A 22,593-nucleotide genomic window follows, 5' to 3' on the forward strand; every position below is an offset into this window, starting at 1 on the left:
CTATCTCTTTAAACGTGGAAATATCTGCATCGCTATCTGTATAAACATGGAAATAGATACACCGCTATCTATATAACCATGGAAATATCTACACCGATATCTGTGTAAACATGGATATATCTACACCGCTATCTCTAAAAACATGAAAAGATCTACACCATTATGTGTATAAAGATGGAAATATCTACACTGTCATCTGTATGGACTTGGAAATGTCTAAACCGCCAGCTCTATAAAAATATAAATATCTACACTGCCCTCTTTAGGAACATGGAAATATCGACATCGCCATCTGTTTAAACATGGAAATATCTACACTGCTATCTGTGCAAACATGGAAATATCTACACCGCTATCTGTGTAAACATGGAAAGATCTACACTGCTGTCTCTTAAAACTTGATAATATCTACACCGTTAATTGAATAAACATGGAAATAACTTCACCGCCATCTGTTTGAACACGGAAATACCAACACTGCCAACTATATAAACATGGAAATATCTGCACCACCATCTGGATAAACATGGAAATATCTACACCGCCATATCTATAAACAAGGAAATATCTACACCGCTATCTGTATAAACATGGAGATATCTACATCGCCATATGTATGAACATGGAAATGTCTGAACCGCCAACTCTATAAACATGGAAATATCTACACCGCCATCTGTAGGAACATGGAAATATCTACACCGCTTTCTGTATAAACATGAAAATATCTACTCCGCTATCTGCATAAAATTGGAAATATCTACACCGCTATCTGCATAAACTTGGAAATATCTACACCGCTCTCTGTGTAAACATGGAAATATCTACACCTCTATCTCTATAAATATGGAAATATCTACACCGCTATCTCCATAAACATGGAAAGATCTACACCACTGTCTGTATAAACATGGAAATATCTACAAAGCCATCTGTAAGAACATGTAAGTATCTACACGGCTATCTGTATACGCATGGAAATATGAACACCGCTATCTGTATAAGCATTTAAATATCTATTCCGCTATCTGTGTAAACACGGAAATATCTACACCGCTATCTCTTAAAACTTGGAAATATATACACTGTTATGTGTATAAACACGGAAATAACTTCACCGCCATCTGTATGAACATGGAAATATCTACACTGCCAACTATATAAAAATGGAAATATCTACAACGCCATCTGAATGAACATGGAAATATCTACACCGCTATCTGTGTAAACATGGAAATAACTACACCGCTATCTGTATAAACATGGAAATATCTACACCGCTATCTGTGTAAACATGGGAATATCTACACCGCTATCTGTGTAAAGATGGAAATATCTACACCGCTATATACATAAACATGGAAATATCTACACCGCCGTCTGTATGAACATGGAAATATCTACACCGTCATCTGTATGAACACGGAATTATCTACACCGCCATCTGCAGTAACATGGAAATATCTTCACCGGTATCTACACCACCTTCTGTATGAACATGGAAATATCGACACCACATTCTCTATGAACATGGAAATATCTACACCGCCATCTGTATGAACATGGAAATATCTACACCGCTATCTGTGTAAACATGGAAATATCTACACTGCTATCTGTGTAAACATGGAAATAGATACACCGCTATCTGTATAAACATGCAAATATCTACACCGCTATCTGTGTAAACATGGAAAAATCTACACCGCTATCTCTATAAACATGGAAATATTTTCGCAGCCATCTGTATAAACATGGAAATATCTACACCGCTATCTGTATAAACATGGAAATATCTACACCGATATCTCTATAAACATGGAAATATCTACACCGCTATCTGTATAAACATGGAAATATCGACACCGTTATCTGTATAAACATGCAAATATCTACACTGCAATCTGTAAAAACATGGAAATATCTACACCGCTCTCCGTGTAAAGATGGAAATATCTACACTGCTATCTGTGTAAACATGGAAATATCTACACTGCTATCTGTGTAAAAATCGAAATATCTACACCGCTACCTCTAAAAAGATGCAAATAACTTCACGGTTATGTTGTTAAAGATGGAAATATCTAAACCGCTATCTGTATAAACATGGAAATAACTACACCGCCACCTGTATGAACATGGAAATGTCTAAACCGCCAACTGTATAAACATGGAAATATCTGCACCGCCCTCTGTAGGAACATGGAGTTATCTACACCGCTATCTGTTTAAACATGGAAATATCTACACCGCTATCTGCCTAAAAGTGGAAATATCTACCTAGCTATCTGCAAAAACTTGGAAATATCTACACCAACAACTGTAGGAACATGGAATTATCTACACCGCTATCTCTATAAAGATGGAAATATGTACACAAATATCTCTATGAACATGGAAATATCTACACTGCTATCTGTACAAACATGGAAATATCTACACTGCTATCTGTGTAAACATGGAAATATCTACACCGCTATCTGTGTAAACATGGAAATATCTACACCGCTATCTCTATAAACATGGAAATATCTAAACAGCCATTTGTCTAAACATGGAAATATCTACACCGCTATCTGTGTAAACATGGAAATATCTACACCGCTATCTGTGTAAACATGGAAATATCTTCACCGCTATTTCTTAAAACATGGAAATAACTACACCGTTATGTGTATAAAGTTGCAAATATCTACACTGCTATCTGTATAAACATGGGAATATCTACACCGCCATCTGTATGAATATGGAAATATCTACACCGCCAACTCTATAAACATGAAAATATCTATGCCGCCATATGTAGGAACATGGAAATATCTACACCGCTATCTCTATAAACATTGAAATATCTACACCGCCATCTGTATAAACATGGAAATATCTACACCGCCATCAGTATAAACATGGAATTATCTACACCGCCATCTGTATGAATTTGGAAATATCTACACCGACAACTGTATTAACTTGGAAATATCTACACCGCCATCTGTGGAAACATGGAAATTTCTACACCGCCATCTGTGGGAATATGGAAATATCTACACCGCAATCTGTATGAACATGGAAATGTCTAAACCACCAACTCTATAAAAAAGGAAATATCTACAGTGCCATCTGTAGGAACATGGAAATATCTACACCGCTTTCTGTATAAACATGGAAATATCTACACCGCTATCTGCATAAAAGTGGAAATATCTACACAGCTATCTGCATAAACTGGGAAATATCTACACTGCTATCTGTGTAAACATGGAAATATCTACACCACCAACTGTACGAACATGGAAATATGTACACTGCTATCTCTGTAAACATGGAAATATCTACAGCGCCATCTGTATGAACATGCAAATATCTACACCGCCATCTGTAGGAACATGGAAATATCTACACCGGTATCTGCATAAACATGGAAACACATACACCAGTATCTATTTAAATATGGAAATATCTACACCGCTACCTGTGTAAACGTGGAAATATCTACACCGCCATCTGTATTAAGATGGAGATATCTACACTGCCATCTGTATGAACATGGAAATATCTACACCGCTATCTGTGTAAACATGGAAATATCTACACCGCTATGTGTGTGAACATGGAAATATCTACACCGCTATGTGTATAAAAATGGAAATATCTTCACCGCCAACTGTATGAACCTGGAAATATCTACACCGCCATCTGTATGATCATGGAAATGTCTACACCGCTATCTGTACAAACATGGAAATATGTACTCCAATATCTCTATAAACATGGAAATATCTACATAGCTCTCTGTATAAACACGGAAATATCTACACCGCTATCTGTGTAAACTTAGTAATATCTACACCGCTATATATGTAAACATGGAAATGTCTTCGCCGCAATCTCTATAAACATGGAAATAGCTACACAGCCATCTGTATAAACAGGGAAATATCTGCAACGCTATCTGTATATAGATGGAAATAACTAAACGGCTATCTGTGTAAACATGAAAATATCTACACCACTATCTGTGTAAACATGGAAATATCTACACCTCTATCTCTATATACATGGAAATACCTACACGGCCATCAGTAGGAACATGGAAATATCTACACCGCTATCTGTATAAACATGGAAATATCTATTCCGCTATTTGTGTAAACACGGAAATATCTATACCGATATCTGTTAAAACATTGAAATATCTATACCGTTATGTGTATAAACATGGAAATATCTTCACCGCCATCTGTATGAACATGGAAATATCTACACTGCCAACTATATGAACATGGAAATATCTTCACTGCCAACTATATAAACATGGAAATATCAACACCGCCATCTGTATGAACATGGAAATATCTACACCGCTATCTGTGTAAACATGGAAATAGCTACACCGCTATCTGTGTTAACATGGAAATATCCACACCGCTATCTGTATAAACATGGAAATATCTTCACCGCCATCTGTATGAACCTGGAAATATCCACACCGCCATCTGTATGAACATGGAAATGTCTACACCGCTATCTGTATAAACATGGAAATATGTACTCCGATATCTCTATAAACATGGAAATATCAACACCGCTTTCTGTATAAACATGGAAATATCTACACCGATATCTGTATGAACATGGAAATATCTACACCGCTATCTCTTAAAACTTGGAAATATCTACACCGTCATATGTATAAACATGGAAATACCTTCACCGCCATCTGTATGAACATGGAAATATCTACACCGCCATCTGTATGAACATGGAAATATCTCCACCGATATCTGTGTAAACATGGATATATCTACACAGCTATCTCTAAAAACATGGAAAGATATACACCATTATGTGTATAAAGATGGAAATATCTACACCGCCATCTGTATGAACTTGGAAATGTCTAAACCGCCAACTCTATAAACATGTAAATATCTACACCGCCCTCTTTAGGAACATGGAAATATCGACACCGCTATCTGTTTAAACATGGTAATATCTACACCGCTATCTGTGGAAACATGGAAATACCTACACTGCTATCTGTGTAAACATGGAAAGATCTACACTGCTATCTCTTAAAACTTGGTAAAATCTACACCGTTAATTGAATAAACATGGAAATATCTTCACCACCATCTGTTTGAACACGGAAATATCTACACTGCCAACTAAATAAACATGGAAATATCTGCACCACCATCTGGATAAACATGGAAATATCTAAACCGCCAAATCTATAAACATGGAAATATTTACACCGCTATCTGTATAAACATGCATATATCTACACCCCTATCTGTGTAGACATGGAAATATCTACACCGCTATCTGTGTAAACATGGAAATATCTACACCGCTATATCTATAAACATGGAAATGTCTACACAGCCGTCTGTATAAACATGGAAATATCTACACCGCTATCTGAGTAAACATGGAAATATCTACACCAATATCTCTATAAACATGGAAATATCTACACAGCTATCTGTATAAACATGGAAATATCTACCCCGCTATCTGTGTAAACATGGAATTATCTACACCGCTACCTGTGTATACATGGAAATATCTACACCGTTATCTCCATAAACATGGAAATATCTACACCGCCGTCTGTATGAGCATGGAAGTATCTACACCGCCATCTGTATAAACATGGAAATATCTACACCGTTATGTGTATAAAGATGGAAATACCTACACCGCTATCTGAATAAACATGGAAGTATCTACACCGGCATCTGTATGAACATGGAAATGTCTAAACTGCCAACTATATAAACATGGAAATATCTACACCGCCATGTGTAGGAACATGGAAATATCTACACCGCTTTCTGTATAAACATGGAAATATCTACTCCGCTATCTGCATAAAAGTGGAAATATCACCACCGCTATCTGCATTAACTTGGAAATATCTACACCACTGTCTGTGTAAACATGGAAATACCTACAGCACCAACTGTAGGAAGATGGAAATATATACATCGCTATCTATATAAACATGGAAAAATCTACACAGCTATCTGAATAAACATGGAAATATCTACACAGCCATCTGTAGGAACATGTAAATATCTACACCGTTATCTGTATACACATGGAAATGTCTACACCGCCAACTCTATAAACATGGAAATATCTACAACGCTATCTGTGTAAACATGAAAATATGTACACCGCTATCTCTTAAAACTTGGAAATATCTACACCGTTATGTGAATAAACATTTAAATATCTTCACCGCCATCTGTTTGAACACGGAAATATCTACACTGCCAACTATATAAACATGGAAATATCTACACCGCTATATGTATAAACACGGAAATATCTACACCGCTATCTCTATAAACATGGAAATATCTACACCGCTATCTGTATAAACATGTAAATATCTACACCGCTATCTGTGTAAACATGGAAATATCTACACCACCAACAGTAGGGACATGGAAATATCTACACCGCTATCTCTATAAACCTGGAAATGTCTACAAAGCCATCTGTAGGAACATGGAAATATCTACACCGATTTCTGTATAAACATGGAAATAACTACACCGCTATCTGCATTAAAGTGGAAATATCTCCACCGCTATCTGCATAAACTTGGAAATATCTACACCGCTATCTGTGTATACATGGAAATATCTACACCACCAACTGTAGGAACATGGAAATATCTACACCGCAATCTCTATAAACATGGAAATATCTACACAGCCATCTGTAGGAATATGTAAATATCTACACCTTTATCTGTATACACATGGAATTATCTACACCGCTATCTGTATAAACATGGAAGTATCTACACAACCATCTGTAGGAACAAGGAAATATCTACACCGCAATCTGTAGGAACTTGGAAATATCTACACCGCTATCAGTATGAACATGGAAATATCTATTCCGCTATCTGTTTTAACACGGAAATATCTACACCGCTATCTCTTAAAACTTGGAAATATCTACACCGTTATGTGAATAAACATGGAAATATCTTCACCGCCATCAGTATTAACATGGAAATATATACACTGCCAACTATATAAACATGGAAATATCTACACTGCCATCTGTATGAACATGGCAATATCTACCCCGCTATCTGTGTAAACATGGAAATATCTACACCGCTATGTGTGTGAACATGGAAATATCTACCCTGCTATCTGTGTAAACATGGAAATATCTACACCGCTATGTGTATGAACCTGGAAATATCTACACCGCCATCTGTATGAACATGGAAATGTCTACACCGCTATCTGTACAAACATGGAAATATGTACTCCGATATCTCTATAAACATGGAAATATCTACATAGCTCTCTGTATAAACATGGAAATATCTACACCGCTTTATGTATAAAAATGGAAATATCTACACCGCTATCTCTATATACATGGAAATATCTACACCGCTATCTGTATAAGCATGGAAATATCTACACCGCTATCTGTGTAAACATGGAAATATCTACCCCGCTATCTGTGTAAACATGGAAATATCTACACCACTATCTCTGTAAACATGAAAATATCTACACAGTCAACTGTATAAACATGGAAATATCTACACTGCTATCTGTATAAACATGGAAATATCTACACCGCTATCTGTGAAAACATGGATATATCTACACCGCTATCTCTAAAAACATTGAAAGATCTACACCATTATGTGTATTAACATGGAAATATCTACACCACTATCTGTATAAACATGGAAATATCTACACCGCCATCTGTATGAACAATTAAATGTCAAAACCGCCAAATCATAAACATGTAATTATCTACACCGCCCTCTGTAGGAACATGGAAATATCTACACCGCTATCTGTTTAAACATGGAAATGTCTACACCGCTATCTGCATAAACTTGGGAATATCTACACCGCAATCTGTGAAAAGATGGAAATATCCACACCACCAACTGTAGGAACATTGAAATATATACACCGCCACCTCTATAAACATGGAAATGTCTACAAAGCCATCTGTAGGAATATGGAAATATCTACACCAATTTCTGTATAAACATGGAAATATCTACACCGCTATCTGCATAAAAGTAGAAATTTCTCCACCGCTATCTGCATAAACTTGGAAATATCTACACCGCTATCTGTGTATACATGGAAATATCTACACCACGAACTGTAGGAACATGGAAATATCTACACCGCTATCTCTATAAACATGGAAATATCTACACAGCCATCTGTAGGAATATGTAAATATCTACTCCGTTATCTGTATACACATGGAATTATCTACACCGCTATCTGTATAAACATGGAAATATCTACACCACTATCTGTGTAAACGTGAAAATACCTACACCGCTATCTGTGAAAACATGGAAATATCTACTCCGCTATCTGTATAAACGTGGAAGTATCTACACAACCATCTGTAGGAACATGGAAATATCTACACCGCAATCTGTAGGAACTTGGAAATATCTACACCGCTATCTGTATGAACATGGAAATATCTCTTCCTCTATCTGTTTTAACACGGAAATATCTACACCGCTATCTCTTAAAACTTGGAAATATCTACACCGTTGTGTGAATATACATGGAAATATCTTCACCGCCATCTGTATGAAAATGGAAATATATACAGTGTCAACTATATAAAGATGGAAATATCTACACTGCCATCTGTATGAACATGGAAATATCTACACCGCTATCTGTGTAAACATGGAAATATCTACACCGCTATATGTGTGAACATGGAAATATCTACACCGCTATCTGTATAAACATGGAAATATCTTCACCGCCATCTGTATGAACCTGGAAATACCTACACCGCCATCTGTGTGAACATGGAAATGTCTACACCGCTATCAATACAAACATGGAAATAAGTACTCCGATATCTCTATAAACATGGAAATATCTACATAGCTCTCTGTATAAACATGGAAATATCTACACGGCTTTCTGTATAAAGATGGAAATATCTACACCGATATCTCTATAAACATGGATAAATCTACACCGCTATCTGTATACACATGGAAATATCTACACCGCTATCTGTATAAACATGGAAATATCTATTCTGCTATTTGTGTAAACACGGAAATATCTACACCGCTATCTCTTAAAACTTGGAAATGTCTACACCGTTGTGTTTATAAACATGGAAATATCTTCACCGCCATCTGTATGAACATGGAAATATCTACACTGCCAACTATATGAACATGGAAATATCTTCACTGCCAACTATATAAACATGGAAATATCAACACCGCCATCTGAATGAACATGGAAATATCTACACCGCTATCTGTGTTAACATGGAAATATCTACACCGCTATCTGTATAAACATGGAAATAACTTCACCGCCATCTGTATGAACCTGGAAATATGCACACCGCCATCAGTATGAACACGGAAATGTCTACACCGCTATCTCTATAAACATGGAAATATGTACTCCGATATATCTATAAACATGGAAATATCAACACAGCTATCTCCATAAATATGGAAAGATCTACACCGCTGTCTGTATAAACATGGAAATATCTACACAGCCGTCTGTAGGAACATGTAAGTATCTACACGGCTATCTGTATACACATGGAAATATCAACACCGCTATCTGTATAAGCATTTAAATATCTATTCCGCTATCTGTGTAAACACGGAAATATCTAAACTGCTATCTCTTAAAACTTGGAAATATCCACACTGTTATGTGCATAAACATGGAAATACCTTCATGGCCATCTGTATGAACATGGAAATATCTACACTGCCAACTACATAAACATGGAAATATCTACACCGCCATCTGTATGAACATGGAAATATCAACACCGCTATCTGTGTAAACATGGAAATAACTACACCGCTATCTGTATAAACATGGAAATATCTACACCGCTATCTGTGTAAACATGGAAATATCTACACCGCTATCTGTGTAAAGATGGAAATATCTACACCGCTATATATATAAACATGGAAATATCTACACCGCCGTCTGTATGAACATGGAAATATGCACACCGTCATCTGTATGAACACGGAAATATCTACACCGCCATCTGTAGTAACACGGAAATATCTTCACCGGTATCTACATCATCTTCTGTATGAACATGGAAATATCTACACCGCTATTTGTGTAAACATGGAAATATCTACACCGCTATCTGCATAAAATTGGAAATATCTACACCGTTATCTGCATAAACTTGGAAATATCTACACCGCTATCTGTATAAACATGGAAATATCTACACTGCTATCTCCATAAACAAGGAAATATCTACACCGCTATCTGTATAAACATGGAAATATCTACCCCGCTATCTGTGTAAACATGGAAATATCTACATCGCCATCTGTATGAACATGGAAATGTCTAAACCGCCAGGTCTATAAACATGGAAATATCTACACAGCCATCTGTAGGAACATGGAAATATCTACACCGCTTTCTGTATAAACATGGAAATATCTACACCGCTATCTGCATAAAATTGGAAATATCTACACCGTTATCTGCATAAACTTGGAAATATCTACACCGCTCTCTGTATAAACAAGAAAATACCTACACCGCTATCTGTGTAAACATGCAAATATCTACACCGCTATCTGTATAAACATGGAAGTATCTACACAACCATCTGTAGGAACATGGAAATATCTACACCGCAATCTGTAGGAACTTGGAAATATCTACACCGCTATCTGTAAGAACATGGAAATATCTATTCCGCTATCTGTTTTAACACGGAGATATCTACACCGCTATCTCTTAAAACTTGGAAATATCTATACCGTTATGTGAAAAAACAAGGAAATATCTTCACCGCCATCTGTATGAACATGGATATATATACACTGCCAACTATATAAACATGGAAATATCTACACTGCCATCTGTATTAACATGGAAATATCTACACCGCTATCTGTATAAACATGGAAATATCTACACCGCTATCTGTGTAGACATGGAAATTTCTACACCGCTGTCTGTATAAACATGGAAATATCTATACCGCTATCTGTATAAACATGGAAATATCTACACCACTATCTGTATAAACATGAAAATAATAACACTGCTATCTGTATAAACATGGAAACATCTACATCGCTATCTGTTTAAACATGGAAATATCTACACCACTATCTGCGTAAAAGTGGAAATATCTACCCCGCTATCTGCAAAAACTTGGAAATATCTACACCGCTATCTGTGTAAACATGGAAATATCTACACCACCAACTGTAGGAACATGGAATTATCTACACCGCTATCTCTACGAACATGGAAATATCTATACCGCTATCTGTATAAACATGGATATATCTACACCACTACTTGAATAAACATGGAAATATCGACAGCGCTATCTGTGTAAACATGGAAATATCTACAACCCTATCTGTGTAAACATGGAAATGTCTACACCGCTATCACTTAAAACTTGGAAATATCTACACCATTATGTGTATAAACATGGAAATAACTACAGCGCCATCTTTATGAACATGGCAATATCTACACTGACAAGTATATAAACTTGGAAATATCTACACCGCCATGTGTATGAACATGGAAATATCTCCACCGCCATCTCTATAAACATGGAAATATCTACAAAGATTTCTCTGTAAACATGGAAATATCTACACCGCTATCTCTTAAAACTTGGAAATATCTACACCGTTATGTGTATAAACATGGAAATATCTTCACCGCCATCGGTATGAACATGGAAATATCTCCACTGACAACTATATAACCATGGAAATATCTACACCGCCAAGTCTATAAACATGGAAATACCTACACCGCTATCAGTATAAACATGGAAATATCTACACCGCTATATGTGTAAACATGGAAATATTTTCACCGCTATATGTGTAAACATGGAAATATCTACACAGCTATTTGTGTAAACACGGAAATATCTACACCGCTATCCCTAGAAAGATGGATATATCTACAATGCCATCTGAATGAACATGGAAATATCTACACCGCCATCTGTATGAACATGGAAATATCTACACCGTTATCTGTATAAACATGGAAATATCTACACCGCTATCTCTATATACTTGCAAATACCTACACCGCTATCTGTATAAACATGGAAATATCTATACCGCTATCTGTGGAAACATGGAAATATCTACACCGCTATCTGTGTAAACGTGGAAATATCTACACCGCTCTCTGTATAAACATGGAAATATCTACAACGCACTCTGAAGGAACATGGAAATATCTACACCAATATCTCTATAAACATGGAAATATCTACACCCCTAACTGTATAAACATGGAAATATCTACACAGACATCTGCAGGAACATGTAAATATCTACACCACTATCTCTATAAACATGGAAATATCTACACTGCTATCTGTATAAACATGGAAATATCTACTCCATCATCTGTTTGAACGTGGAAATGTCTAAACCGCCAACTCTATAAACATGTAAATATCTACACCGCCCTCTGTAGGAACACGGAAATATCTACAACGCTATCTGTTTAAACATGGAAATATCTACACCGCTATCTGCCTAAAAGTGGAAATATCTACGCCACTATCGGCATAAACTTGGAAATATCTACACCGCTATCTGTGTAAACATGGAAATATCTACACCGCCATTTCTTAAAACATGGAAATATCTACACCGTTATGTGTATAAAGTTAGAAATATCTACCCTGCTATCTGTATAAACATGGAAATATCTACACAGCCATCTGTATGAATATGGAAATATCTACAACGCCATCTGTATAAACATAGAAATATCTACACCGCCATCTGTATAAACATGGAAATAAGTACACCGCTATCTGGATAAACATGGAAATATCTACACCGCTATATCTATAAACGTGGAAATATCTACACCGCCATCTCTATGAACATGGAAATATCTACACCGCCATCAGTAGGAACATGGAAATATCTACACCGGTATCTACACCACCTTCTGTATGAACATGGAAATATCTACACCGCCATCTGTAGGAACATGGAAATATCTACACCGCTATCTGTACAAATATGGAAATATCTACACTGCTATCTGCATAAACATGGAAATACGTACACCGCTATCTACCTAAACATGTAAATATCTACACCGCTTCCTGTGTAAGCGTGGGAATATCTACACCGCTATCTGTATAAACATGGAAATAACTACACTGCTATCTGTATAAACATGGAAATATCTACACTACTATCTGCATAAACATGGAAATATATACACAGCTATCTACATAAACATGGAAATATCTACACCGCTTCCTGTGTAAATGTGGGAATATCTACACCGCTATCTGTATAATCATGGAAATAGCTACACTTCTATCTGTGTAAACATGGAAATATCTACACTGCTATCTGTGTAAACATGAAAATATCTACACCACTATCTGTATAAACATGGAAATATCTACACCGCTACCTGTATAAACTTGGAAATATCTACACCGATATCTCTATAAACATGGAAATATCTACAAGGATATCTGTATAAACATGGAAATATCTACACCGCTACCTGTATAAACTTGGAAATATCTACACTGATATCTCTATAAACATGGAAATATCTACAAGGCTATCTGTATAAACATGGAAATATCTACACCGCCATCTGTAGGAATATGTTAATATCTACACCGTTATCGGTATACACGTGGAATTATCTACACCATTATCTGTATAAACATGGAAATATCTACAACGCTATCTGTGTGAACATGGAAGTACCTACTCCGATATCTCTATAAACTTGGAAATACCTACACAACTTTCCGTATAAACTTGGAAATATCTACACCGCTATCTGTATAAACCTGGAAATATCTACACCGCTATATGTGTAAACAAGGGAATATCTACAATGCTATCTGTGTAAACATGGAAATATCTACACCGCTATCTCTTAAAACTTGGAAATATCTACACCGTTATGTGTATAAACATGGAAATATCTTCACCACCATCGGTATGAACATGGAAATATCTCCACTGCCAACTATATAAACATGGAAATATCTACACCGCCATCTCTATAAACATGGAAATATCTACACCACTATCTGTATAAACATGGAAATATCTACACCGCTGTATGTGTAAACATAGAAACATCTACACAGCTATCTGTGTAAACATGGAAATATCTACACCGCTATCCCTATAAAGATGGAAAAACCTACACCGCCATCTGTATGAAAATTTAAATATCTACACCGCAATCAGTATGAACATGGAAGTATCTATACCGCTATCTGTATAAACATGGAAATATCTACACCGTTATCTGTGTAAACAAGGAAATATCTACACCGCTATCTATGTAAACATTGAAATATCTATGCCGCTATCTCTATAAACATAGAAATATCTACACAGCCATCTTTATAAACATGGAAATATCTACACCGCTATCTGTATAAACATGGAAATATCTACACCGATATCTGTATAAACATGGAAATATCTACACCGCTATCTGTATAAACATGGAAATGTCTACACCGCTATCTGTGTAAACATGGAAATGTCTACACCGCTATCTCTATAAACATGGACATGCCTACACCGCCATCTGTATGAGCATGGAAATATCCACACTGCCATCTGTATAAACATGGATATATCTACACCGCTATCTGTATAAACATGGAAATATCTACACCGCTATCTGTGTAAACATGGAAATATCTACACCGCTATCTCTAAAAACATGGAAAGATCTACAACATTATGTGTATAAAGATGGAAATATCTACACCGCTATCTGTATAAACTTGGAAATATCTACCCCGCTATCTGTGTAAACATGGAAATATCTACACCACCAACTATAGGAACATGGAAATATCTACACCACTATCTCTATAAACATGGAAATATCTACACCGCTATCTGTATAAACATCGAAATATCTACACAGCCATCTGTAGGAACATGTAAATATCTATACCACTATCTCTATAAAAATGGAAAATCTACACCGCTATCTGTATAAACATGAAAATATCTACATCGCCATCTGTATGAACATGGAAATGTCTAAACCGCCAGGTCTATAAACATGGAAATATCTACACAGCCATCTGTAGGAACATGGAAATATCTACACCGCTTTCTGTATAAACATGGAAATATCTACACCGCTATCTGCATAAAATTGGAAATATCTACACCGTTATCTGCATAAACTTGGAAATATCTACACCGCTCTCTGTATAAACAAGAAAATACCTACACCGCTATCTGTGTAAACATGCAAATATCTACACCGCTATCTGTATAAACATGGAAGTATCTACACAACCATCTGTAGGAACATGGAAATATCTACACCGCAATCTGTAGGAACTTGGAAATATCTACACCGCTATCCGTAAGAACATGGAAATATCTATTCCGCTATCTGTTTTAACACGGAGATATCTACACCGCTATCTCTTAAAACTTGGAAATATCTATACCGTTATGTGAAAAAACAAGGAAATATCTTCACCGCCATCTGTATGAACATGGATATATATACACTGCCAACTATATAAACATGGAAATATCTACACTGCCATCTGTATTAACATGGAAATATCTACACCGCTATCTGTATAAACATGGAAATATCTACACCGCTATCTGTGTAGACATGGAAATTTCTACACCGCTGTCTGTATAAACATGGAAATATCTATACCGCTATCTGTATAAACATGGAAATATCTACACCACTATCTGTATAAACATGAAAATAATAACACTGCTATCTGTATAAACATGGAAACATCTACATCGCTATCTGTTTAAACATGGAAATATCTACACCACTATCTGCGTAAAAGTGGAAATATCTACCCCGCTATCTGCAAAAACTTGGAAATATCTACACCGCTATCTGTGTAAACATGGAAATATCTACACCACCAACTGTAGGAACATGGAATTATCTACACCGCTATCTCTACGAACATGGAAATATCTATACCGCTATCTGTATAAACATGGATATATCTACACCACTACTTGAATAAACATGGAAATATCGACAGCGCTATCTGTGTAAACATGGAAATATCTACAACCCTATCTGTGTAAACATGGAAATGTCTACACCGCTATCACTTAAAACTTGGAAATATCTACACCATTATGTGTATAAACATGGAAATAACTACAGCGCCATCTTTATGAACATGGCAATATCTACACTGACAAGTATATAAACTTGGAAATATCTACACCGCCATGTGTATGAACATGGAAATATCTCCACCGCCATCTCTATAAACATGGAAATATCTACAAAGATTTCTCTGTAAACATGGAAATATCTACACCGCTATCTCTTAAAACTTGGAAATATCTACACCGTTATGTGTATAAACATGGAAATATCTTCACCGCCATCGGTATGAACATGGAAATATCTCCACTGACAACTATATAACCATGGAAATATCTACACCGCCAAGTCTATAAACATGGAAATACCTACACCGCTATCAGTATAAACATGGAAATATCTACACCGCTATATGTGTAAACATGGAAATATCTTCACCGCTATATGTGTAAACATGGAAATATCTACACAGCTATTTGTGTAAACACGGAAATATCTACACCGCTATCCCTAGAAAGATGGATATATCTACAATGCCATCTGAATGAACATGGAAATATCTACACCGCCATCTGTATGAACATGGAAATATCTACACCGTTATCTGTATAAACATGGAAATATCTACACCGCTATCTCTATATACTTGCAAATACCTACACCGCTATCTGTATAAACATGGAAATATCTATACCGCTATCTGTGGAAACATGGAAATATCTACACCGCTATCTGTGTAAACGTGGAAATATCTACACCGCTCTCTGTATAAACATGGAAATATCTACAACGCACTCTGAAGGAACATGGAAATATCTACACCAATATCTCTATAAACATGGAAATATCTACACCCCTAACTGTATAAACATGGAAATATCTACACAGACATCTGCAGGAACATGTAAATATCTACACCACTATCTCTATAAACATGGAAATATCTACACTGCTATCTGTATAAACATGGAAATATCTACTCCATCATCTGTTTGAACGTGGAAATGTCTAAACCGCCAACTCTATAAACATGTAAATATCTACACCGCCCTCTGTAGGAACACGGAAATATCTACAACGCTATCTGTTTAAACATGGAAATATCTACACCGCTATCTGCCTAAAAGTGGAAATATCTACGCCACTATCGGCATAAACTTGGAAATATCTACACCGCTATCTGTGTAAACATGGAAATATCTACACCGCCATTTCTTAAAACATGGAAATATCTACACCGTTATGTGTATAAAGTTAGAAATATCTACCCTGCTATCTGTATAAACATGGAAATATCTACACAGCCATCTGTATGAATATGGAAATATCTACAACGCCATCTGTATAAACATAGAAATATCTACACCGCCATCTGTATAAACATGGAAATAAGTACACCGCTATCTGGATAAACATGGAAATATCTACACCGCTATATCTATAAACGTGGAAATATCTACACCGCCATCTCTATGAACATGGAAATATCTACACCGCCATCAGTAGGAACATGGAAATATCTACACCGGTATCTACACCACCTTCTGTATGAACATGGAAATATCTACACCGCCATCTGTAGGAACATGGAAATATCTACACCGCTATCTGTACAAATATGGAAATATCTACACTGCTATCTGCATAAACATGGAAATACGTACACCGCTATCTACCTAAACATGTAAATATCTACACCGCTTCCTGTGTAAGCGTGGGAATATCTACACCGCTATCTGTATAAACATGGAAATAACTACACTGCTATCTGTATAAACATGGAAATATCTACACTACTATCTGCATAAACATGGAAATATATACACCGCTATCTACATAAACATGGAAATATCTACACCGCTTCCTGTGTAAATGTGGGAATATCTACACCGCTATCTGTATAATCATGGAAATAGCTACACTTCTATCTGTGTAAACATGGAAATATCTACACTGCTATCTGTGTAAACATGAAAATATCTACACCGCTATCTGTATAAACATGGAAATATCTACACCGCTACCTGTATAAACTTGGAAATATCTACACCGATATCTCTATAAACATGGAAATATCTACAAGGATATCTGTATAAACATGGAAATATCTACACCGCTACCTGTATAAACTTGGAAATATCTACACTGATATCTCTATAAACATGGAAATATCTACAAGGCTATCTGTATAAACATGGAAATATCTACACCGCCATCTGTAGGAATATGTTAATATCTACACCGTTATCGGTATACACGTGGAATTATCTACACCATTATCTGTATAAACATGGAAATATCTACAACGCTATCTGTGTGAACATGGAAGTACCTACTCCGATATCTCTATAAACTTGGAAATACCTACACAACTTTCCGTATAAACTTGGAAATATCTACACCGCTATCTGTATAAACCTGGAAATATCTACACCGCTATATGTGTAAACAAGGGAATATCTACAATGCTATCTGTGTAAACATGGAAATATCTACACCGCTATCTCTTAAAACTTGGAAATATCTACACCGTTATGTGTATAAACATGGAAATATCTTCACCACCATCGGTATGAACATGGAAATATCTCCACTGCCAACTATATAAACATGGAAATATCTACACCGCCATCTCTATAAACATGGAAATATCTACACCACTATCTGTATAAACATGGAAATATCTACACCGCTGTATGTGTAAACATAGAAACATCTACACAGCTATCTGTGTAAACATGGAAATATCTACACCGCTATCCCTATAAAGATGGAAAAACCTACACCGCCATCTGTATGAAAATTTAAATATCTACACCGCAATCAGTATGAACATGGAAGTATCTATACCGCTATCTGTATAAACATGGAAATATCTACACCGTTATCTGTGTAAACAAGGAAATATCTACACCGCTATCTATGTAAACATTGAAATATCTATGCCGCTATCTCTATAAACATAGAAATATCTACACAGCCATCTTTATAAACATGGAAATATCTACACCGCTATCTGTATAAACATGGAAATATCTACACCGCTATCTGTATAAACATCGAAATATCTACACAGCCATCTGTAGGAACATGTAAATATCTATACCACTATCTCTATAAAAATGGAAAATCTACACCGCTATCTGTATAAACATGAAAATATCTACATCGCCATCTGTATGAACATGGAAATGTCTAAACCTCCAGGTCTATAAACATGGAAATATCTACACAGCCATCTGTAGGAACATGGAAATATCTACACCGCTTTCTGTATAAACATGGAAATATCTACACCGCTATCTGCATAAAATTGGAAATATCTACACCGTTATCTGCATAAACTTGGAAATATCTACACCGCTCTCTGTATAAACAAGAAAATACCTACACCGCTATCTGTGTAAACATGCAAATATCTACACCGCTATCTGTATAAACATGGAAGTATCTACACAACCATCTGTAGGAACATGGAAATATCTACACCGCAATCTGTAGGAACTTGGAAATATCTACACCGCTATCTGTAAGAACATGGAAATATCTATTCCGCTATCTGTTTTAACACGGAGATATCTACACCGCTATCTCTTAAAACTTGGAAATATCTATACCGTTATGTGAAAAAACAAGGAAATATCTTCACCGCCATCTGTATGAACATGGATATATATACACTGCCAACTATATAAACATGGAAATATCTACACTGCCATCTGTATTAACATGGAAATATCTACACCGCTATCTGTATAAACATGGAAATATCTACACCGCTATCTGTGTAGACATGGAAATTTCTACACCGCTGTCTGTATAAACATGGAAATATCTATACCGCTATCTGTATAAACATGGAAATATCTACACCACTATCTGTATAAACATGAAAATAATAACACTGCTATCTGTATAAACATGGAAACATCTACATCGCTATCTGTTTAAACATGGAAATATCTACACCACTATCTGCGTAAAAGTGGAAATATCTACCCCGCTATCTGCAAAAACTTGGAAATATCTACACCGCTATCTGTGTAAACATGGAAATATCTACACCACCAACTGTAGGAACATGGAATTATCTACACCGCTATCTCTACGAACATGGAAATATCTATACCGCTATCTGTATAAACATGGATATATCTACACCACTACTTGAATAAACATGGAAATATCGACAGCGCTATCTGTGTAAACATGGAAATATCTACAACCCTATCTGTGTAAACATGGAAATGTCTACACCGCTATCACTTAAAACTTGGAAATATCTACACCATTATGTGTATAAACATGGAAATAACTACAGCGCCATCTTTATGAACATGGCAATATCTACACTGACAAGTATATAAACTTGGAAATATCTACACCGCCATGTGTATGAACATGGAAATATCTCCACCGCCATCTCTATAAACATGGAAATATCTACAAAGATTTCTCTGTAAACATGGAAATATCTACACCGCTATCTCTTAAAACTTGGAAATATCTACACCGTTATGTGTATAAACATGGAAATATCTTCACCGCCATCGGTATGAACATGGAAATATCTCCACTGACAACTATATAACCATGGAAATATCTACACCGCCAAGTCTATAAACATGGAAATACCTACACCGCTATCAGTATAAACATGGAAATATCTACACCGCTATATGTGTAAACATGGAAATATTTTCACCGCTATATGTGTAAACATGGAAATATCTACACAGCTATTTGTGTAAACACGGAAATATCTACACCGCTATCCCTAGAAAGATGGATATATCTACAATGCCATCTGAATGAACATGGAAATATCTACACCGCCATCTGTATGAACATGGAAATATCTACACCGTTATCTGTATAAACATGGAAATATCTACACCGCTATCTCTATATACTTGCAAATACCTACACCGCTATCTGTATAAACATGGAAATATCTATACCGCTATCTGTGGAAACATGGAAATATCTACACCGCTATCTGTGTAAACGTGGAAATATCTACACCGCTCTCTGTATAAACATGGAAATATCTACAACGCACTCTGAAGGAACATGGAAATATCTACACCAATATCTCTATAAACATGGAAATATCTACACCCCTAACTGTATAAACATGGAAATATCTACACAGACATCTGCAGGAACATGTAAATATCTACACCACTATCTCTATAAACATGGAAATATCTACACTGCTATCTGTATAAACATGGAAATATCTACTCCATCATCTGTTTGAACGTGGAAATGTCTAAACCGCCAACTCTATAAACATGTAAATATCTACACCGCCCTCTGTAGGAACACGGAAATATCTACAACGCTATCTGTTTAAACATGGAAATATCTACACCGCTATCTGCCTAAAAGTGGAAATATCTACGCCACTATCGGCATAAACTTGGAAATATCTACACCGCTATCTGTGTAAACATGGAAATATCTACACCGCCATTTCTTAAAACATGGAAATATCTACACCGTTATGTGTATAAAGTTAGAAATATCTACCCTGCTATCTGTATAAACATGGAAATATCTACACAGCCATCTGTATGAATATGGAAATATCTACAACGCCATCTGTATAAACATAGAAATATCTACACCGCCATCTGTATAAACATGGAAATAAGTACACCGCTATCTGGATAAACATGGAAAGATCTACACCGCTATCTGTATGAACATGGTTATATCTACAAAGCCATCTGGATGAACATGGAAATATCTACACCGCTATCTGTGTAAACATGCATACACCTTCACCGCTATCAGTATAAACATGGAAATATCTACACCGCTATCTTTATGAACATGGAAATATCTACACTGCTAACTGTTTGAACAGGGAAATATATACACTGCGATCTGCATGAAAACGGAAATATCTACACAGCTATCTGCATATACATGGAAATATCTACACAGCTATCTCTTTTCACATGGAAATAACTACACCGCTATCTGTATGAACATGGAAATATCTACACAGCCATCTGGATGAACATGGAAATATCTGCACCGCCATCTGTATGAACATATAAATATCTACACCGCCATCTGTATTAAGATGGAGATGTCTACTCTGCTATCTGCATAAACATGGAAATATCTACACCGCTATCTGTATAAACATGGAAATATCTACACAGCTACCTGTATATACATGGAAATTTCAGCACCGCTATCGGTATGAACATGGAAATATCTACACCGCCATCAGTATGAACATGGAAATATCTTCACCGCCATGTGTATGAACATTGAAATACATACACCGCTATTTGTATGAACATGGAAATATCTACACCGGTATCTGTATGAACATGGAAATATCTTCACCGCCATCTGTATGAACATGGAT

This window comes from Gorilla gorilla, chromosome 5 (genome assembly GCF_029281585.2).
Source record: "Gorilla gorilla gorilla isolate KB3781 chromosome 5, NHGRI_mGorGor1-v2.1_pri, whole genome shotgun sequence".
NCBI classification, from domain to species: Eukaryota; Metazoa; Chordata; class Mammalia; order Primates; family Hominidae; genus Gorilla; species Gorilla gorilla.